Raw genomic sequence first — 23,780 nt, 5'->3', positions numbered from 1 at the left:
TTTGAAATGGTGAGTAAAAGCAGAGGGTCTTCTGTCCAACTAACACCCATTCCACTGGGAAGCCGCTCCTCCATATTTTCAAACTCATGTTTGAATAAATTTAATGCCTACCACTTTTCCTCAGATTTTACCATTGCTGAAAAGTTTTTTGTTAAGACCTAGAAGATATTTGTCAATCTTTGTATTCTATATTTTGTAGCTAAAGTTTTCCTGCCTGGCCCACAGTCAGGACAAATCTCTCTCACCCTCCAGTCCCACAGCCTCTCAGACCCAACCAAGTAAACACAGAGACTTATATTGGTTATAAACTGTATGGCCATGGCAGGCTTCTTGCTCACTGTTCTTACAGCTTAAATTAATCCATTTCCATTAATCTATACCTTGCCACATGGCTCGTGGCTTACCGGCATCTTCACATGCTGTTTGTCATCCTGGCAGCTGGCAGTGTCTCTGACTCAGCCTTCCACTTCCCAGATTTATTCTCCTCCTTGTCCCACCTATACTTCTTGCCTGGCCACTGGCCAATCAGTGATTTATTTATTGACCAATCAACAACACACTTGACATACAGACCATCCCATAGTACTTCCCCCCCCCCTTTTTTTTTTTCAAAAAGGAAGGTTTTAACCTTAACAAAGTAAAATTACATATAATTTGGGAATTTGGGCGTAACTTCTCTTACTACTTCCTGCTGGAGGGGGGGGTGCTGTATCTTATGGGGACACAAAGAAAATTTTAGGATTATGGAATAGTCCATGAGGCTGTATTGTCTGAGCCAGTTGCCTTCAAACCATTCTGGATGTTGGATCATCTGGGCCATGGTGTCATTGGAGACCTTTCAGGGGGTCTTGGCTGGTCAAACCTGATATATCTTAATCTGGAAAAAGTCCATAGCCTCTGGCTTTCTGTGGGAACAAAAGCAGAGACTCTTTTCCAAAGCAACATATCCTTATATCCAAATTTTGAAGTCAAGGTACCTTTAAAATATACATATTGGTTTAACTCAACATCTTTTACAATCAAATGTTTTTCTGCAGTTAAAAATCCCAAAGACAACCCAATCCAGATTCTCTGTGTAATATTCATCTTTATGTGGCTTATTTTTTTATATTAATTTTACTGTCTCTTTAAAGACTTTATTTTTTAAAACTAGGTATTTGTTTCTATAACTGTATATATCACCTTTTTTGTCTCTTTCAAGCCTATGTATATTTTACACACATTGTAAACTATTACATCTGAATCTGTCTTATTGTGAATCTATTGCTTTAAACTGCAGCAGCTGTGGCTGCTGGCTCCGCCCACCTCAGCTTCCCAACATGGTGGTGGTACTTTACTGCCAGCTCTGGGAGCAATCATGGGTCTCTATGCTTTTATCCAAGCAGCGGGTAGCCCAGAAACCTCTTTTTTTGTTTTGTACTAGCAAAGGCTAAATCCACCATGCAGCTTAATATGCCACTTGCAGAGGCCTCATTCCCGCCATACAGCATGTTGAGCGTGCGCTAGGAACCCACAAGTAGCTCAAACCGGCAGCTGCCGCTCATTTGAGAGAGAGACAATTAGGAAGCTATTTTTAGCTCCGTTTTAGAATCTTTTCTCAAGTTTTAGGTGGAAACTCTTGCCAACTCGTTGGGTGCCAATATTTGGAATCATAAAAATGATTTATAGTTGTATATATAGTTCAGTGGTAGAGTACTTGCCCAGTGTGCATAGGGCCCCAAATTAATTCCAGGATTTCAAAACAACCACCTGATAAGAGAGAGGGGGGACAGTTTCTATTTTCAAACATATATTATTACTTTTTTGGAAGTCGCATTTTCTCACTTCAAATTCTAATAAGTTCCTTCTCCTAGGGGCTTAAGGAAGAGCATGTGATTAGGTTGATAATACTATACTGAGGATCGTTCTACAAGCAATACTTCCTTTCCACCCCCTGCTTGTTCATGAACATAACTGTATTCTGTAACATTTTAGGAGGGAAATAATTCTCAAATGAGTGTTTCACTGTTTACATGGGGATTCCCAGAGGATCCATTTCCTCCCACACTTGATTCAATTGTGGTGTTTGAACTGATGCTTAAACTGAAGCTGACCTGTATCAGCACATCTTCAACTTAGTAGGGCAACTTAGCAAAGATGTTGACTGCCTCTCAATGTTTCTGCAGCCAAAACTTAGCAATTATGTCACAGCTTTCATAAGCTCCATTTACTCATCTTAAATCAATAGATGGAAATATTTAAAAGTCTATAGAAATTTAGATGAAAGCACAAATGAAGAAAAGTTGTACAAATTGGACTTCATCAAGATTTAAAAATTCTGCTGAAACCCCACCATCAAGAAAGTTAAAAGGCAACCCACAGCCTGGGAGAAAATACTTAGAACATATATATTTGATGAGAAGGTTGTATCCAAAATATGTAAAGAACTCTTACAAAACTCAATAATAAAAAGCCAAGTAGTAAATATGAAAATTAGCAAATTATTTAACAGACTTTTCCCTGTAGACAATATATAAATGGCCGATGAACACAGGCAAAGATCCCTTAGCATTAGTGCAAATAAGAAGCAGTGTGATACCACTTAATTCCCACTATGATGTCCTCAATTTTCAAAAAGACTGGAGAGACAGAGATGGCTCATCATCAAGAGCATAAACTGCTTACTCTTGCAGAGGATCAAGTTCAGTTCCCAACATTCACATCAGATGGCTCACACCCACCTGTAATTCCAACTCCAGGGGAGCCAATACCCTCTTCAGGCCTCTGGGGGGGCACTCACATACATATGCACATACCCACAAACTGACACACACATATACACATGGTTAAAAATAAAACAAAATCTTTTTTAAAAGATATAATATCAAATATCATTTGGTGGCCCTTAGCACACTAAGCATAGAGTTAAAATAGAACCTAGCCAAATCCATCCTATGCATATGTATAGGCAGAGTTTCTCTGTGTCCTGGAAGTTGCTCCCAAATAACCACACAGGGGCTTATTATTAATTATAAATACTCAGCTAATAGCTCAAGCTTATTACTAACTCTCTCTTACCATTTAAATTAACCCATTTATATTAATCTACATTCTGCCACATGGCATTACCTCTCTTTCATCTTATACCTCCTGTTTCCTCTGTATCTGGCTGGTGGCTCCTCTCACTCAACCTTCTTCTTCTTCCCAGCATTCTCTCTGCCCCAAAAATCCTTCCTAGCTATCAGCCAATCAACTTCTTTATTAAACCAATCACTGTGATATATATTCACACAGTGTAAAGGAATATTCAACACATATGCATTAGAGCATTGAAAACCTGTGTCCAGTTGTGTGCACAGGACTATTGTAACACAAATTTCTAAATGGTCTTATAGTTTAAAAAAAAAAAAACAGAGCCGGATATTGAAGTAAATGCTGAAAGATCAGAGAGACAAAGGAACAAGCCACTGCCATGTCTTACCTCTAGAACTCCTCAGCCTGAAAAGCCTTAGCCAAAAAGCTTCAGCCAAAAAAGCTCTAGTTACTATCTCCTCACATTTTATATAACTTTCTCGGCCCAGCCATAGTACTTCCTTCTTAGTGCTGAGATTAAAGGTGAGTGTGCCTCCCAAGTACTGGGAGCAAAGGCATAAAATCCCAAGTGCTGGGATTAAAGATGTGTGCCACCACTCTCCTAGACTGAGTCAATCTCATGTAGTCCAGGGTGACTTTGAACTCACAGAGATCTAGGTAGATCTCTGCCTCCTGAGTGCTAGGATTAAAGGTGTGTGCCACCACTGCCTGGCCTCTATGTTTAATCTAATGACTTGTTCTGTTCTCTGATCTTCAGGCAAATTTTATTAGGGTACACAATATGTCACCACAGACTGTAATCCCAGCAACTCAGAAGGACCACAAATTCAAGGGTTGGGCTACACAACTGGGCACTATATCAAAAAAGAAAAAGAAGAAAAAAAAAACCACCTGTCCAACAAAACTTTGCATGTGAGTTTCCATAGCAGCATTATTAATAATAGTAGAAATGTGCAAACAATTCAAATATGCACAGAGAATGTCTATACAATGGAATATTACTGATCTATAAAAGTGACTGATGTGCTGATAACATGCTATACAGCATGGATTAACCTTGAAACATTGCAATAAATGAAAGAAGATGCTATTTAAAGGCCACACATTGTGTCAACGAATTTATGTGAAATGTCCAGAAGAGGTAAATCCACTAAAATAGGGAACTAATCAATGTTTAAAGGGGCTCAAATAAAGAGATTAGATATTACTGTAAATAATGGGTGTCCTTTGGGGTTGCTAAAAAGATAGTGGAATTCAATGGTGAACAGCACACATTATGTATACAAGAAAACCAGCTGCGTCCAACACTCCCAAAGAGTGAAGAATATGAATAACATGTGAATTTATGCCTTAATAAAGCTCATGACCATTACAGCATTTCCCTGATTCTAAACATCAAGGAAAAAAAGTGTTTGTTTAAGCAGGCAATCTGAACCAGAGGCTAACGTCATACAACACATTTGGTTGGAAGCTCTCCACAGGCACATTAGAAATCCATCCCAGCTTCTGCCTTCCTCATGCCACCTGAAGAACCAAAGCACCCCCATTTCAAGCAAGCCCCTCACCCCAGCTTGAAACAGGCCTGAGTTTCAAAATTCTCAGAGCTGCTGACATAGGTCCCAGGAACCCAAAAGCACAAAGTCAGGATGTTTAAAGAGCCATCTGGTAGCAACTGATTAACCACAGAATGCCCCAATGCCAGAGATGGTCAAAGGTACAAAGTCAGGATGTTTGAAGGACTATCTGGTAGTAATTGATTAACCACAGAATGCCCCAATGCCAGAGTTAGTCTACAAAGTTTGACAAACAACCGGTCAAAACTGCAAAGTAGGATAACACAGATATTTTGGAAAGTCCCTAAAACTTGAACCAATCAGAATTGTACCCCTACTAGCACCCCTAACTGATGTAACCTTGTGATTTTTTTGCCTTTAAAAACTGAGTTTGCAGAGGGGCAGGTGCCTCCTCTAGCCTCTGCTGTATCTGGGTGTTCGACAAGATCCCTGCTGGGTGGCTTGAACTGCTCCAGTAAACCTTGCTTTTGCATTTCAGTGAGTTCATGTCTCTGGTGGTCTCTTCGGGGGTCTTACACCTAGGGCACACCACCACTCACTTGTAGCTTTGTTACTATAGGTCTCTGCCTTTGTTGCAGTCAGAAAAGGACCCAGCAGTGGGCTTCTTACATTTCAAATCTTCTCTCAGCTCCTTTTTGTAGTCTGCCCTCTGCCTGGAAGACACAAGCCTGAGCTGCTGTTAAGGGCTGCTCCCAGCTTCCAAAGACTTAGATTCTCATTAGCTGCTTCCCTCTGCATCCCCCTCCAGTCATCCCTCGACCTCCCTCATTGCTGACCTCTGCCTGTTCTCCATTACCCTCAGCCAACCAGGCCTCCCCAGGGTGTCGTGTAGATCACAACTCCAGATGTGGACTGACTGGCAAGCACCTATTAGAAGATTATTTTCCTTGATCTGGACACCATATAAATGCAGATCTCGTTAGCTAGTTCCTTCTCCAGCTTACACTTGCCTCATTCTCTACTGGAAATCAACTACAATACCTACTGGTGTGTCTGTATGTGTATGTCTATTCCCCCATATAAAGTAATCCAGGTTGTGTGCTTTTCAGTGTGATTTCTGAACCTCAGCATACATTTCTGCTTTTATCTACGCACTAAACTTCAGCAGGCTGATTTCTGATCATCCGTATACTCTCTGCAGTATCTTTGAATTCTGAGCTTTATGTACCTTACAAATTGGAGAAGCACATCTCTGGACTGCAAAGCTAGATATAGCATGCCAAGGCACTTGACAAAGGCCTGCCTTTTCATGTAATGTTGACACATTACCTCCTGACCTCTTCGGTTGAATCAACTATAAATCCACAGACCTGGACCCCAGGCCAGACCTTGAAACTCCATGTGCTCCCTGAGAGCACCATGAAAGGCTTTGAGAATTGGCTGTCTAAAACAAAGAGACTTCCTTCACCTCCAGGCCTTTGTTGTCATGATATCCTAAATGTTGTATCTCAAGCGTGAAATACAACCTCAAACTCCTAGATGAGAAGGTTCTGTGAGCAGCACCAGCAGTCCTTTGCTCACAAACCAATAATTTCTAATCTTCAGTCTCTTAAGAAAATTTCACTTAAGTTGATTTATGCTGGTGTTTTTTAGATGAGGGTTTCACTATGCTGCCCAGACTAGTCTCAAACTCCTAGATTTAATCAGTCCTGCCTCAGGCTCCTGAATAACTGGGACTATACAGCCTCAGGCCACAGTGCCAGGACTTGTTTATCTTTGCATTCTATCTTATCTGTGTGACATTTTAAGCAAACATCCAATGACTTATATTTATCTCTTAGGAACACATTTTCTTATAAAATTCTTTATCAATCTCTTCAAATGTTTCTATTACATTTCACTGGGGGGGAAACATACATGCTACAGCACATATTAGGCAGCACCTTAGGATCTCTGTGGTATTCCATTTGTTTCTAGAGCATAGGTAGCCTTCTAAAGGCATATGCTGCTTGCCTGCATGATTGAGAATGACGGCTCCATATGAGCCTCTGTAGGGACAGCAGCACTAATTTCAGAATAACCGTACTGCACCAGTGCCCACACTTAAAACAGTGATATCAGGCCAGGCCAGGCCTTTAATTCTAGCACTTGAGAGGCAAAGCAGGTGAATCCCTGTGAGTTCCAGATCATCCTGATCTATATAGAGATCTGCAGGCCAGATAGGGCTACATAATGAAACACTGTCTCAAGTAAATTAATTAATTAAATAGAATATCCTGTTTTTAAATGAACAAATATAAATTATTTGATTTACTAAAGTCACTGTGAAGTGATACAATCAAATATTTCTGGATTTTTTTTTGTTATTGTTGTTTGGTTGTTGGGCTTTTGTTTTGTTTTGTTTTGGGAAACTCTCCATGATCCTTACAGAGAGCCCAGGAGTTAGGAAGCTTTAGGCAAACAAAATCTAACACTCTAAGCACTCTGCTCCACGTTCCAGTTACCCTTTCTTATTAACCTCTCATCCTCAAATTATGCCAGGGAGTAAGGACCAGCGTGTGACAGGCCTGTGGGTGAGGGCAGGGCTGCAAAATGCAGTTACAGAGCAGAGGGTTAGCCTGTAACAACCGCCAATGTTTATCCCGAACCTTCCTCTGAACCTCTCAGGAATTTATAAATTTTATCTTTTCATCTTCCAGGGTCAGTGGGTGGCGGGGCTCTTGATGTTCATCTGACACATATTTTCTCTGTGATACAACAAAATTAAATGCCAGCAAAAGACCTTCAGAAAGCAGTTTGGTGAGGAAAGAGATTAGTTTTAATGTATGCCCTCAAGAACAGTTAAGACCACACTGCACTCTGCTATGTGTTTGGAATAATCTCCACAGAATTCTGAGCTCCAAGGTGATGGGATCCTAAGAAACAGTGATAACTGGCTGGCTTGAGCTGGGGAGACTTCAATTCTGCATGCTTTTTTTAAAAGATTTATTTTATATGTATAACTGTTTTGCCTGCATGTGTGTCTATGCAGCACAGGCATCCAGAAGAGGAGACTGGATGCCCTGGAGCTGAAGTTATTAATGATTGTTAATCACCATGTGGATGCTAGACATTGAGTCTGCTTCCTCTGGAAAAGAGGCCAGTGCTCTCAACAGCTGAGCCATCTCTCCAGACCCATGGATTCACACATTTTTAAATGAAATCTAAAATCTCACATATGATGTCCTCAAATAAACATATGTATATATGTAGACTAAACCCTTTTATAATAAAGGCCAAAGGGGTGTGTTGGTGTATTTCATCCCCAATATATTGTGCACCCTAATAAAGCTTATCTGAGGATCAGAGGAAAAAGCCAGCCACTATAGTAAACATAGAAGTCAGGCAATGGTAGCACATGCCTTTAATCCTATCACTCGGGAGGCAGAGATCCATCTGGATCTCTGTGAGTTCAAGGCCATACTGGGAACAGAGCCAGGAGTGGTAGCACATGCCTTAAATTCCAACACCAGTTAAGCATAAAGGTCTGGAGGTCTGTACAGACAGACAGGAAGTGATGTAGCTGGACTGAGAGAGAAAATGGGATGGCAGAACAGAAAGGCATATAGGCCTTTCTTATATAGGGTATACAGGAAGTAGGTCTCTTTGGAGAGAGGTGTTGGTAAGGTGAGGTTGTCTGTGGCTTGTCCTATTTCTCTGATCTCTTAGTTTTTCACCCCAATATCTGTCTCCAGGTTTTTATTAATAAGACCATTTAGCAATTCATCCTACAAAGGGGCCAGATGTCTTCACTCTCTTGGTGTTCCCAGTGCTCTTCAGGAGGCATTTACTCTGGTTTTACCCTCCATGTTTCTTTGCAAACCTCAGAAGTCATTGGAGAAAAAAGGTGTCAATTCATAGTCATAAACATGAAAATATGTAAATTTAATAAATATTGACCAGGGAAGAGAAATGGAGAGTGCAGAGGCCTTTTGAGCTGTGTGGCTCTGAATACCTCCTACTTGTGCTTCCCCCATCTGGGTGGTTGATCACCTCAGATTCCAGATATATTTTTAAACTACTAAGAGTTCTTAAGGTTTTTAAAGGGAGTCATTCTGCTCCTGTCTCTGCTCCTGTCTCTGGTTCTACACAGACTTAATGTCTTTAAGAATTTTGGTTCTTCAGGGTGTGGTGGTGCATGCACTTAATCCCAGAACACAGGAGGCAGAGGCAGGCAAATCTCTGTGAGTTTGAAGCCAGTCTGGTCTACAGAGCTAGTTCCAGGACAGGCAGAGCTACACGGAGAAACCCTGTCACCAAAAAAACAAAGCAACACACACACACACATACACACACACACACACACACACACACACACACACACACACACACACACAAATCAGACTCTGGGGCTGGAGAGATGGCTCAGTGGTTAAGATCACTAGTTGTTCTTCTAGGGGATCTGAGTTCAGTCCTCAGCACCTGATGGTTCGCAACCATCTGTAATTCCAGTCCTGGGGATCTGGTGTCCTCTTCTGGCCTTGGTGGGTACCAGGCACACCTGTGGTATACCGTTTACCCTCACTCTTGCTGGCAAAGTTCATTATCCTGTCACTGCCACCAGTACTGAATCCAGCATCTTCAGGATTCCAACACAGCCTGAAGACCATCAGCTCTCCAAGAATACTCTGGGACTTTAGCACCAGATGAGGACTACTGAGACATCCAGCCTCAAGGACTGAACAACAACCAGATTTTCGGCCTCTCAATTGCAAGACAGCCATTATTGGCACACTCAGACCACATTCTGTAAGCCAGTCTAATAAATCTCCTTCTCCTTCCCCCCACCCCATACACATGTCCTCACATGCAAACACATATTATATATATATATATATATATATATATATATATATATATATATATATTCATTCTATCAGCCCTGCTCCTTTAGAGAACCCTGACTGATTACATTGTGGTTTCAGTTACATCTAGCTAAATGGGGTCTAAACACATTCAGCAGAAAATTCCATAAGTGAGTATATTCTAAGTTTAAAGTGCATTTTCTTCTGTAGTGTTGATACAAAAACCACTGCTCTCACTTTAAAGGGAATAAAAGAAGGTTTATTCTGGAGTCATTTTGAGTGACCATGACCCCAGGAACACAAATTTAGGTTACTTTAAATTCTATGTTCCAATGTGGAAGCAGCTTCACGGGTTTTTATAGTTTTCCAGAACAAAGAAAATCAAGGCAAGTTTAAAATACATTGTTGGGTACATCTGAGGAGCAGGTAGATTGAGATGGGGAAAGTTTCCTATAGACTCAAGATGCTATCTGGTGGCATCCTCAGCTTCCGGAAGTAGAAGCTAGTTGTCTGTGAAGTCAATAGATTCTAAAAGGCTTTTATCTACTGTCACAAGATATTAGTTCTGGTGGGAGGGGTATAAGAAATGACTGTTCTGGAGGGCTAGAACCTAGCCCAAGATAAGGTGATTAGCCTCTGGAACTGCAGCATTCCATCTCTCCACAGTACTGACATTCTAATCAGCCAATCAGTCTGTGCAACTCTCCTTTCAGGAGTTTTCCCTCACAGCCAGATGCAGATTCTTTTCAGAAGTTTCCATTCACTGTAGCATGATATAATGTCCTAACATCCCTCTCCATCCTACCTAGACCATGAATCATTCCTTTGTTCAGTGTATCCATACTATGTGTGCTGCCAGACCCCGAGTCTCTCCGCAGCTGCGTCCACCATTAGATTAACTGTCTCCATAACACAATGCTCATTTTCAAGCATCCTCTTTTTACTTAGTAGTAGCCAAAAAGCACAAGAATAGTGCCCATGGACATTCCATCATATCACATCACTGGAGTTGTTCTTTTTTACTGTCAACTGTTGTTGCATTTTCTAACTGTGCCTAAGGTATGAATTAAACTTTATCATTGGTTTGTACAAGTGGAAAAAACATATGAGAGAGTGTGGTACTGTCCACTACTTTAGTCAGCCTCTGAAAGTCTTCAAATGGATTCTCCAAGGATAAAGATAGCGATTTCTCACTTGGTTGGTTGTTCTATCTTGTATCAGCAAGAGCTTGTCAGGAAAAACAGTGATCTCAGCACAAGTCTTCCCGACACCTAAGCAGTCTAAGGTCTGAAGTCAGTGTTTTCCCCCAAGGCTCTGGACAGGAATCCATAGGCCCCCTTCCTCACAGTGCCTCCGGCATGGACCACTGCTCCCTGCTCAGTATTTTCAGTTGTGTGGCCTTGACTAATTAAAACTTGAGCTAAACAGCAAGTGATGCTCAACGTATATACAGCTGTCTTAAGAGCAAGTTCCAGTGACTTATAGCGATCCAAATTTGATTGGCAGTGCTGTTTGCCAAAAGTCCCACTGGAGCCTCCTTTAATGAATGTATCTGGCAGGAATATGTCCTTTCAGAGGAGCCTAAAGGAAATCAGGATGTGTCTACATGTTTTTTATTTGTTTTGCCCTGGGTCAAACTCAGGACCACCTACATACTGAACCAACACTTAACCAATGAACTATGTCCCCCACTTTATAACATGGACTTCTTTAAGCCACTTTCCTGCCCATCACAAGTGTGTCACAAATATGGAACGTAACATACTGACACTTAAAAAAAAAAGTCATTGTTTTTCTAACATTCAAGTTTAATGAGACATACTGAATTTTATTTATTTATTTGTGTGTGTGTGTGTGTGTGTGTGTGTGTGTGTGTGTGAGAGAGAGAGAGAGAGAGAGAGAGAGAGATTGTGCAAGTCAAGGCCAAAGGACAACTCGAAGGAGTCAGTTCTCTCCTTCCACTGTGCAAATCTCAGGGATCTAACTCAGGTTATCAGGCTTGGCAACCAGCTCTTCTACCTGCTGGGCCCTCTCACCAGCCCCTAGACAACTGATGTTTTTTTGTGGAAGGCTACTAAAAAATTTCTATGCTATTTGTCTTCAATGTGAACTCCAAGAATGACTGAACACAGCTCAGTAGGAAGAGAAAAAAGATGCTGAGCCTGGACATCACTCAAATGCCAAGTGGTTCCATCTCTCAACCATCCTATTAATAATCTGTTCTTCAAAAATATGACTCTAAACAGGGTTTAGAACCAAATACCCCTGAGGCCAACGAAGGTTGAGGAAATGGGGCTATCACCCAGGAAGGGTTCAGGATTGTCTCCCTGCCTGGTGGAGCCCACCAGGTTCTGGCTTCTACCCAGGCCTGCTTCTGAAGGCTCTCCTGGGAAAGCGATTGCTCCAGGGGTCAGAGTCTTTTTGATTGACACTTCCCTCATCTGAAGACAGTAAGTATCTCTATTACCATCAAAAAGCAAGCCTAGTATAGAAGTACATGCTTTTAATCCCAGCACTTTCCAGAATCAGGAGTTTAAGGTCATCCTCAGCCACATAGTGAGTTCCAGGTCAGCCTGGGATACGTAAGACCCTTCCTCAAAAAAAAAAAAAAAAGATGTTGTTTTTTTTTTAAACTACCATGTAGGTGATATAATTCAGGGTAGGAGGTGTTGTGTACCCTAATAAACTTGCCTGAGGATCAGAGGACAGAGCCAGCCACTAGATTAGACATAGAGGTCAGGCAGTGGTGGCACACACCTTTAATCCCAGCACTTGAGATCTCATGCCTTTGCTTGGGAAGCACACATGCCTTTAATCCCAGGAAGTAATATGGCAGGGCAGAGAAAGGTATATAAGGCGTGAGGAAACAAAACTCACTCTCTTTAGGCTGAGGATTTTGTAGAGGTAACAACTAGTGGCTGGCTGTTCTGCTCCTCTGATCTTTCAGCTTCTACCCTCATATCTGGCTCTGGGTTTTTTATTAAAAGACCATCTAAGATTCGAACAACAAGGAGGAAGTTGTTCATTTAGAGGTTTGAGGTTTTAAAGTTTTTTTGTTTGGTTGGTTTGGGTTTTTTCTACACACACACACACCACCACCACCCTGGGAGCTCAGTACTACCAGGCTGGCCTTGAATTCACAGAGATCAACCTGTTTCTTTTTTGTGGGCTGTTTGTATCTTGAGACAAGGTTTCATGTATCCCAAACTGACCTTGAACTTGTTATATAGCCCATGCTTGCCTCAAATGCAAGATCCTTCTGCCTCAGGCTCTTGAGTGCTGAAATTATAGGCATTTACCACCACACCTTGTTTATATTGTGCTGGGGATCAAACCCAGGTCTTCATGTATCAATTGAGCTACACCCTCAATCTATAAATGGTATAATTATTAAGTTTCCTTAAAGAAAAGCTTTAAATAGATTGCTTCAGTTTTAAGAAAAATCACTCAAAACAGCAACAAAGCTGAGAGGATGGCTGCCCTTTTAATATCACAACGTGGCATTGTTTACAATAACTTTCTAAAGGTCATTTATCCTGTGGGTGTAGAAGTTTCTATTTGTTCATTTTCTATTCCTATTACAAAAGACATGAAGTTAGATATTTTCTAAAGAAGGAGGTTTATATAATTCATTGTTTTGGAGAGTCTAAAAATGAGCAGCCTCTCCACAAAGAGTCCCTTGTCTGTTTTACATCATAGTAGATAACATACTCCAAGTCAGCCTGCATGAGTTATTCTATGGATCAGATTCTTCACAGCTCCTTTCGCTCCTGAGAGTATGAATGTCCACATACCTTAGCATGGCATGCAGGGCTACTCATGTCCTGGTTGCTCCTCCCTGTTCCCTCTTTCATACTGTCTTCCCTGGCCTCTTCTTTCCCACTCTACCCAACTCTGCCCTTGAGCAGAGCCAGATAGTCCTGGCTTCTGTACTCAGCCTCCTAACTTGTATTTGTTGATAAACTGAACTGTTTCCCCACCCATCTGGTGGAATATAACCTGGAGGTTAGTTCAACTAACATGCCATGGCCAAGCCACAGTAATTGTTTGATGTTGAGGAGAATTCTTCCTGAGACGCACCCCTCCTCTTCTTTTTCCTCCCCTCCTCCTCCTCATTCTCTTCCTCTTCTTATGTGTATATATTTGTGAGTGCCTGCTCATATACACATGTGAAGGTAAGACAAAAACTTATGGGCCCTTGGGTTCCAGGGATCAAACTCAGGTTATCAGACTTGTTTACTGAGTGCCTTTACTCTCCATACCATCTTGCTGGCCCCATCTCTTTTCTGCTATATGTAGACAGAAGCCTGGAATCTAGAAGCAGCCATCTTCAGATGTTCAGTAGAGCAAGCTTTGAGATGAAGTCAAGAATCTGGGAGCAGCTCTGAGAACTGGAGACAGCACTAGATACGGGTTCAGGTTACAGATCCACTCCTAAAATGAGCTTGCTTCTGGACCTTTCAGTTCAGGGAGCCCACTGAACACTTGGACTGCTTAATCCTGTTTGCATCAGGCCTTGGTTACTTCTCATCAGAGCTTCCTTGCAGATCCATGTGCCTGTGTTGCATTTGACCTCCACCAGTGTGTCCTGGGTAGTTCTGTATCTTCTATCTTTGCTTCCCTGCCACATTGCTCAGTTTCTGGCTTCATCAGGACTCAACCAATAACTGTTGCCTGAATTAGTTAAAGGAAAACAGAGGACTATAATCTTGATAGTTTTTCCAGGTAATAAAACACAAACTTACTTTCCTACCTTCTGCAGAGCCACATGCCTCCAAAATGTCAAGGCTTGGTTATTCTTCCTGGTCTTCCTCTCATTTTACTTGCAGCCATATGAATCTCTTGATACCCCAACCCTACCTCAGCCCCCGCCTCTTTTCTCTGGAAATATGCCTGGCAAGTTAGCCAGCCTGGCAAACTGGGTTTTCAGAGTCTTACATCAACACACTCAAATGAACAAGATATACTTGCAATCTAGGGTTTCAAAACTGCTTGTGAAAACAAGGCATGAAACTTAGAAATGGATGGACCTCATTCTTTAGCCCATTCTCTAAGGCCCAGTCTGACAGATTACATGGAAGAATCTGGGGTCTGTGCTTGCATCTCTTCCAAACAGCCAGGCACAGGTGCTGGAGTGCACATTGGAATCGCCCTCCTGACCGGCGTCTGTGGTCTTCTCTGTACCTGGCATGTGCACCTATCCTGCCTGAGAGAGTCTTCGGGGGATAAACATGTCAGGTTCTTTACTGAACTTTGTTAGTTGCTTATGCAACAAGAACTCAAAACATCTGTGGAAATAACAAGCCTGAAGAATAAATTTGTTTTTAGTACAGTTGCACACACTGAAAGAAGCCAGAACTGTTTTGAATTGTCTGGAGTAGATAAGGGTCAGATTTTAATAATTTACAATGAATTTTAGTAAATTTTTAAGAACCAAAGCAAGAAATATGTCTGCTTTAAGTCCTAATAAAATTGGTATTGACCACTCCTGTGAATCTCCTACTACAGAGATACTGTTCATCCATGTTCATTGCTGCTCTGTTCACAGTAGCTAGAGAATGGAAACAGCCTGGAAGTTCATCAATGAAAGAACACCTAATAGAAATGCAGTTCATATTCACAATGGATTAATATTCAGCTATAAAGAAAAATGGAATTTGTGGGTAAATACATGAAGTTGGAAATAATAGTTCTGAATGAAGTAACCCAGACCCAGAAAAACAAATGCAACGTGTTCTTTCTTATATGTGGGTGTTATCTAATGTTCGAGTCATTAGATATGTGTGCTTAAATTGGAGTACCAATAGAAGTCAAGGAATCAGTAGGGGGCCTGTGGTGGGCATTTCAAAGAAAGGGGGATAGGTGGTATGATGGAGAAAGAGATAATGGAGTAAGGAGAGTTACGGGGTTGGAAGGGAGTGTGAGGAGGGATAATTAACACTGAAGACATTTGAACGTACTATATGGAAACCTACTACTGCTGAAACTTCTTAAAACACATACATATATACACACATACAAAAGGCTTAAATGGAGTTACCCTAATGGGGTACACAAAGTTTCCCCCAGACACCATAGACTTTCAAAAGCCCAGTGCTAGGTGTGGGTTATATCATTTTGAGTTGTTGTTCAGTGGAGTTCCACAGATCCCCCAAACATTGCAGAATATTGTCATTGCTGTTGGTTTCTCTTCAGAACTTGATATTAAGACATTATTGCTGAAGACACCACATGAAGAAATTAAGCTGGTACCAATATGGAAGCTTCATCCCTATTGGCTAGTGTTCATAGTGCTGGAAATGTGCTGTGTATGCACTCTACCAGGAGAGAAAATCATTGATGGTCTTACCCTGTGAATTACAGTAACTGGCCTGGCAAGATATGTCCATCAGTTCAAGAGTGCCACAAATGTTATGGGAGTGACCAATCTCTTTCTGATTGTAGTTAAGGCCTGCTGCACAAGATAGAATTCATGCCTGGAACCATTAACTGGACCAAAATTCCACAGCTGCTTAAGTCATAGAGGATAATCTAACACCATTATTCTACTAAACAGACATAGCAATAAATTGCCCCATAATTTCTTAACTTTATACCTATAGATTAGTGCATCCTGTGACCTTCATCAAAGAAGCTTCTTTTTACAATAGGTGGAGTTTAATACAGAGACCCACAATGGGTCAATATGCAGAGAATAAGCAACTATGTAGTGCTTGAAAGACCCTAGCCCTTCAGGCTTACACCCCCAAGCCTCAGGAAAAGAGAAACTTCAAGCACCAGGAAATGAGAAACTAAAAATCTAGTTCCAAGGGCAACCTGACTCAGCCACTACTCAATCACCCCTGTAACAATATAACAATGTAACAAGATTTCTGTTAAGAGATGAGCTCAACTGTGACTGGGATAGTTGCAAGTGTTCCAGGAAGGACCACTGTGACCTTTGTAAACTCGACTCCCACCCTGATACCCCCCTTGAGGTTTCAGGAAAAATGTGCACACCGACGAAACTGTACCCCCTCTGTGATCACTCTGTGACCAGACCATAATCTTGTGAAATGAAATTGTATGGGAATTGTAATCTTATGGCTTTTATGGGTTTTTCCTTTAAAAGCACCTATGTGGCTGCAGTAAGATGCGGCTCTTGCTCTTGGGAGCAGAGGAGCCCTTCCATATAGAAGCTTAATAAATCCTCGTGCTGTTGCATCAACTGGACTGGAGTCTGGGTTCTTGGGGCGCCCACTTGAGACCCTAAACTTTGGGGTCCAACAGTGTTCAGCTCTAAACAGAACAACCATATCACACCTCCTCCCACAAGGCTCAGGGATCATTCGAAAAAAGGTAAGTCGAAAGATTTTAACAGCCAGAGGTAGTGGACATGTTCAGTGAAGCAGTATTTGCAAGATGTGACAGCACTGTTGCACACATGAACTCACAGCAAGACTTGCACAAGATCCAGTCAGCCAAAATACCAGCATGAATGGAGGAGAGGCTCATGAAGTCCCATCCCAATCAGAGGAGCTATTGACAACTGATGGCTTCTGGGGAAAAGGGACAAATCTTTCCTCCCCACCGGTTCCCAAATAATCAGTCACAGGCTTAATATTAATTACAAACTGTTTGGTCTATGGCTCAGGCTTCTCACTATCTAGCTCTTTCATCTTACATTATCCCATTTCTATTAATCTATGTTTTGCCACGTGGCCGTGGCATTACCGGTCTGTTGGCATCTTGCTCCTTGGGCAGCGGGCTGGCATCTGCCCTGACTCTGCCTTCTTCTCCCTGTATCTCTCTTGGATTTCCTGCCTGACTCTAATTCTGCCTTACCATAGGTCAAAACAGCTTCTTCATTAACCAATAAGAGCAACACATATTCACAGCATACAGAAAGACCATCTCACAGCAATTTTGTTCACCTTTCTGGCTCAGCTCCAGGCCTAGAACCCCAACTCTAGCCAGCTTCCAACTCCCCATGTGGAGAGCAAGAGGCTTCAAACGCCATTTCTCTTGAGCAATTCAGGTCTGAACTTTAAAGTGAGGTCTAGGCATGGAGGAAAGAGCAGCTGTTCATTTAAATGGGGTTTGTGTTGGAGGGGAGTTGTGTATGCCTGTGTGGGAGAGATAATTCTGAGTCAGTTCAAGCACAGCAGCTGTCTGTTATAGAACCAAGCACACTGGACAAGTCCAGTACCAGAAGCAAAAATAAGACATTCAGAGTGCATCGTGCATTTACAAGTAAAAAGCAAAACAGTACTGTGGGCACTGTGTGGGTACAGAGGTATCCAAGAGCTCAGTGTGGACTCAGCCCTCAAATTGATCACCTTTGGGACCAGCCAGATGGCAGAACAGGTAGAGGTGCTTGTCACCAAGTCTGATGACCTGAGTTCTATCCCTGGGACCCACATGGTAGAAGGAAAAAAAATGGCTGCTGAAAAATGTCCTCTGACCTCCACATGTGTGCTTTAGCATGCATATGCATACATGCATGCACACACAAGAAGTAAAAAACAATGTAATAAAAACTTAGAATTTCTCTCTTTCCTTCCCAGCTAGAGGAGGAAGAGGTGTGGGAGTGACAAGTCCCAGCTCTCATCAGTAAAATGTCACTGAATGGGCCCCTCTTCTAGCACTTGTCTGCAGCTGTTGAAGATGAATTCTAGCACTTTTCATACCTGAGCAACGGATGCAGATAATGGTGAAAGGCAGGTGGATGAACAGCTGGGCTTGGCTTCTGCACAGGGTCCTCAGTAAGGCACATCAAGCCTTTTCTCCGGTTCACAAAATTCCAGGACTGTGGTGGAGGGTTCTTTATGATCCAGCTAGACAGAACAGTACTAGTTGAACAGGGAAGAAGGCAGCTGTGGGTTTTTCCTCTTCTTTTGTTGATTCTGAATGTCACAAAGCTCTCTTATTTAAGAGGACTATGCATCCCAGGCAGTTCCTGGGATGTTTTCAATGCTTTTCCATTCCCCTGAAGAAGCTTATGAGGACCTACCCTGCTCTGCCTCTGTAGCCTTCTACTGGAGTCACTTACCCCTCAGTTTATTGGTTCAACCTTATCCTGAGCTCTAAGCCACTCCTGTCCCCAGAAGGGAATGATGCATGAATCCTCTCCTGCAGCTGCCTTTCCTAGCTCATCTATAAAAAGGTATGGTTCTCCATTACTCTCTGGTGGTAATGGACATTCACTCATGGGTGGAGGTGAAAAAGCTAAAGATGTGTTTGTTTATTTATTTATTTATTTATTTATAGTAATTTAACTTTCTTTTTGTGTTCATTGATGTGAGGGTGTCAGATTCCCTGGAACTGAAGTTACAGACAGTTGTGAGCTGCCATATGGGTGCTGGGAATTGAACCCAGGTCCTCTTAACCACTGAGCCATCTCTCCAGCCCAAGATGTGTTTATTTTTAAAGGCCTGCTATTAAACAGAAACATGTGAAATCTTACAAATAAAACATTCCAGAGACATTGGTCCAAGCATCCACATTTTTAGGTGATCAGGATGTCTCATACATACCTTCTGCTTCTGATGGGTCATAGATGGTGTAGGTCCTGCAGGATTTATTCTCACTTTCCAGGAAGCATCCCATTTAAAGGGAATAAGGGGGGGGGAACACTTAAAAAATTCGCAAAGTCAAGTATGGTGTTGTACACCTGTAATCCTAGCACTTGGGAGTTTGAGGCAGGAGAACTATGAAAGATTGAGGCCAGCCTGGGCTACATAAGACACTGTCTTAAGAAACAAGCAAACATTACATTCTATAACCCTTAAAATACAGCCTCTTTTGTCACAAGCTAGCACATTCCCATACTATCCCATTGTTATTCAGACTGACCAACACTATGCATTTTTTTTAACATAAGGAAAGCAATTTCGTGAAGTTGAACAGTCCTAATGAATTAAGCAGAGGAAAATGCAGAGCTATTATTAATAACAGCAAACCTATCAAGAAGAAAGTGCCTATACACTGTTCTACTGACACTAGCAGAAAGAACCAGATATAGGTTGCCAAGAGAAGCTCAGCTCATAAATTGCAAGAAAAGTATATACTACCAGGCTCTGATGCGCTCTCTTTCTTCATTAAAATGTGCTGTCAACTAGACTGAAAAGAAATGTCTAATTAACACCATAGGGCACCAAAAAATGTATCTCTCTAAGCAACTCCATCCCTCTCTCTCCACTCTTCCCCCATTCTACCACCCCTCCCCCACATTGGACTTCAAGACCAAAGAATCCAAGAAATTGCAAAATGCACCACATTACACAATTCCCTCTTTATAGCTACAAACCAACTAGAGCTAATGTTTCCAGCCACTTCCTCTTTTCATGCCTTGTATCCATGGGGGCACCCCAATACAATGCCATGGAATGAAAACCAAAAGGTTGTACTTGAGATCTTCCTTTGCAAGGTGTTGGAGGAATTTGGAAGAGTTAGCTTCATAGGAGCATAGGAGAGGTGGAGAAGAAAGCATTGTTGGCCTACTTCAGGAACAAATGGCAGTTTGGCACATTCATGTGTTTAGTGTACTACTCCCATTACTCCAGTCTCAGCAGAGCTGGGTGTAGTTTGTAATTTTTTGGTTAATAGGAACCTGTTGTGTCCTGATATATCTTGAAAGGCCGTGGTCTCTCAGCAGTCCCAGCCAAACTCACAGGCTACTCCTGGGGTTAATTAGTGGTGTTTGAGGAGGAATCCAGGGCTGTAGGAAGAGCAAATACAAAATCTTAGAGATAGCCTCAAGACTCTGAGAACTGTCTCCACCCCCTTGACATCAAGGCACCAAAAACTGTTTTTCTCTTCATCATGGTGCCTGCCATCTCCCTCCTTTCACACATGCTTTCCACTCTCTTCAATCAGGATTCCACACTGCTGGTCTTGCCATGGAATTTCCATTGATCTTTATGCCATCCTCTTCTTTTTAGTCCCTTCTACATATGGCTACCAGATTAGTCCTCTTAAGCATTACTTAACATATGTTTCACTGAAGGGTTCAATGGTTCCATCATGCTCACACTGGGCATTTAAGAGCCCATGATAATGCCACTGCCTGCTTTGCGGGCTCATCTGCCTTGACTTCTTTGAGTCAGCCTGGCCATTTGAGTCTTTTGTTCCTTAAGCATACTTTTAGTGGCCTCTTATCTCTTCAAATAGACAGAAGGCAGCCATTGTATTTTCAGTGTGTGGTCTTTCTTCAGTGATATCTTCATGGGTCTAGGTTTATCACTTGGTGTTTTGCTGACTTGCTCACAGTGCCTTGTTTTCTCATGTGTTCTTTGGTGTCTTTTGCATTATGTTCATGTCCTCTTCAATGTTATCTAAGAAAATTTTTCAAAGCTTGAATTTAAGGTAAACCCTCCAGAAAGAATTTTAGTTTGCATCTACTAAGTATTTCAAACATTTCAACTAGTTTTCAGTTGCAACTAAATTCCTGGATGAAGATTAAACAAACCACACAGGTAGTGTAAGTTTGGATCATGCTTCTTCATATGTGGCTGCCCCATGGTTATGAATTTTCACAGATTAGTTCACCTCATAGTTGAGGTAAAAGAAGGGTGTCTTAGTTACTTTTCTATTGCTGTGAAGAGGCACAATGACCAAGGCAACTTATAAAAGGAAGTATTTAATTGAGGACTTGCTTACAGTTTCAGAGAGTGAGTCCATGACCATCATAGCAGGGAGCATGGCAACAGACAAACAGGCAAGGTGCTGAAGCAGCTGAGAGCTAACATCTGATCCACAAGCATGAGGCAGAGAGAGAGAGAGAGAGAGAGAGAGAGAGAGAGAGAGAGAGAGAGAAAACTCAAATGGTGTGGGCTTTTGAACTTCAAAGCTCACTCTCAGTGACACACCTCCTCCAACAAGGGCACGCCTCCTAATCCTTCCCAAACAGTTCCACCAACTGGGAATGAAGTATTTAAACAAATGAGCCTATGAGGCCATTCTCATTCAAACCACCACAGGAGGGCAGGCTTTCTTCCAATGCCTGCTTGAAGTGGCAGGTTTTTGTGTAGGTTACTCATTGAAGGGTTACACAAGTCTTGGATTTATGTAAACACCTCCAATTTGATGCCTCATGTTGTCTGTCATCTATGTGCAGCCCTTTCAAACTGATGCTCTAGGCAAAGATTGATAAAGATCCACAGAGCAGTAAGTCAGACCATGTAGTTCTTAAGCCTTTGGATGTGGTTTGGGGGTGGGAGGGATATGGAAGAGTTTGGAACCTGAAGCTAGAAAAGCTCTTAAATACTATAAGTAGAGCTTAATGGGCCATTCCAGTGAAAGCCTGGAAGACAGGAATGCTGAAAGAAATGCAGACAGTAGAGACCCAGATTGAGAGGTTCCAGAGGAGAACAAGGACTCTATCAGGAACTGAGCTAAGGACCACTTATGTGATGCTCTGTCCAAAAAATTCTAGCTGCATTCTGTCCATATCCCTAGAACCTGAGTGAAGTTTTAAAGAAAACCTCACTTTAAAATAAAGGGCCAGTTTGCCAGAGGAAATTCTGAGGCAGGATAGCATCCAGGCTGTGTCATGGTTACTGCTTGTTGCTTTCCTCCAGTTCTACAGTGAGAAAGTAAATCTGGAAGCAGAAATATGAGAAAAGTATAAAGTTTGAGGAAGAAAGGTATCTGAGCAAATTCAAAGTTTCAGATAAGCACATTGCAGATAGCAAAGCATTCTGTCATTATTAAAGGAATCAGTGCCAAAGAAGAGAAACTGCCCTCTATCCTGGGTGATAAGAAAGATGTTCTGAAGACAAGACCCCACCCATCATAATTTTCAACTTGAAAATTCATTTGAGAGAGCCTGAACTAAGAATGCCATAGAAGTGGTTCTCTGCTCACCAACAACTATTCAGCAACATATTTTTATAGGGTCAACATGCAAAGGTCAAGCACCTATGGGTTAAACAGGCCAGATGCCATCCATCCAGAGCGAATGGAGAGTCAGGCAGTGTTGTCAACATGGTATTTATTTTTCAGGCACAAAATATGCATGGTTGAATGTTTCATGGAGTCTGCAACTCAGTTCCTGAGACTTATTGAGACCACACAACGAATGGCAGGGTTTGAATTCCTGCAAGAAGTCCTGAGAGACCACTATGCAAATCTATGGAAGAGAAGGCTAAATGGAATTGGAGACACCAGGAAGTTGGAGAGTCTAGCAACATGGGACTTCTGTGGAAGAAACCGACAGGCCAGGTATTGAGCTGGCTCAAGAGCAAGGCGGTATGTGTTCCATGCCGCAAAACTAGAGGAACAGAGGCACTCGAGCCCTTTGGAGCTTAGATGATTCCATCACCAGCTCCAGATGCCAGACAGGGAACTGCAGGATTTGGTGTTTGCCCTGCTAGGCTTTGGTTTGCGTATGTCTGGGCTTGCTGATGTTTGCTATGTGATATTGTAGTAGGTTGGAAGTATGGAACTTGATTTTTGATGCTATGCTTGAAAACAGTTAAGAGACTGCCATGAGTCTCAGGAGAGATTTTGCTCTTCAGTTCAGTAGTGGAGAGTGTTAAAGACTCTGGAGATTTTGAAGGATGAACTAAATGTATTTTACACAATGAAATGAAAGAGAAACTTTAGATGGCAGGGGAAGAAGGTTATAATTTAAAATGATGCAATTTGGGTGTCAAGGTGATGAGGTGGTGTTCTGATGGTTAATCTATATGTATAATCTATATGTTTCATGGAGTCTGCAACTCAGTTCCTGAGACTTATTGAGACCACACAACGAATGGCAGGGTTTGAATTCCTGCAAGAAGTCCTGAGAGACCACTATGCAAATCTATGGAAGAGATTTGAAGATTTAGAATCACCATAGAAACGATCTCTGGGCATGCCTGTAGGTATCATGTAAGTTAAGTTGAATGAGGTGGGATGACGTACCCTAAATGTGAGTAGAGTCATTGTGTGGACTGGAGTCCTGAACTGAATAAAAATGAAAGGACAAACTGAGGGCACCAGTCCTTTGTCTCTGCATTCTATCTGTGTATGCAACATGATCAGCGTCTCCACCACCATGACTTCCCTATCATGGGGGGACTGTTTCCTGAGACTGTGGGCCAAAAAGAACCCTTCCTTAAATTGTTTAATCATGATATTTTGTCATATCAACAACATAAGTAACTGATGTGATGAGGTCATGAAAAGGAATAGAAGTAAGAATGAAGCCAAGAACACAAAATAAAGGGATCAGTCAGAATTTTTATTGTTAGCAACTGAACTCTGTTAACTTTAAGTGAGGAGAGAAATTACTGAAGGGATAGTGGTTGTCTTGTGGAGGGAATAGAGAGGGCTAGAGAGCCATGCTAGGGATCTATGTGGGAATGTCATGGCCATAATCTCC

The sequence above is a fragment of the Peromyscus californicus genome, unplaced genomic scaffold, assembly GCF_007827085.1.
Source record: "Peromyscus californicus insignis strain IS unplaced genomic scaffold, ASM782708v3 Scaffold_8__1_contigs__length_139910024, whole genome shotgun sequence".
In the NCBI taxonomy this organism is placed as follows: Eukaryota; Metazoa; Chordata; class Mammalia; order Rodentia; family Cricetidae; genus Peromyscus; species Peromyscus californicus.
This window is presented reverse-complemented; position numbering follows the sequence as displayed.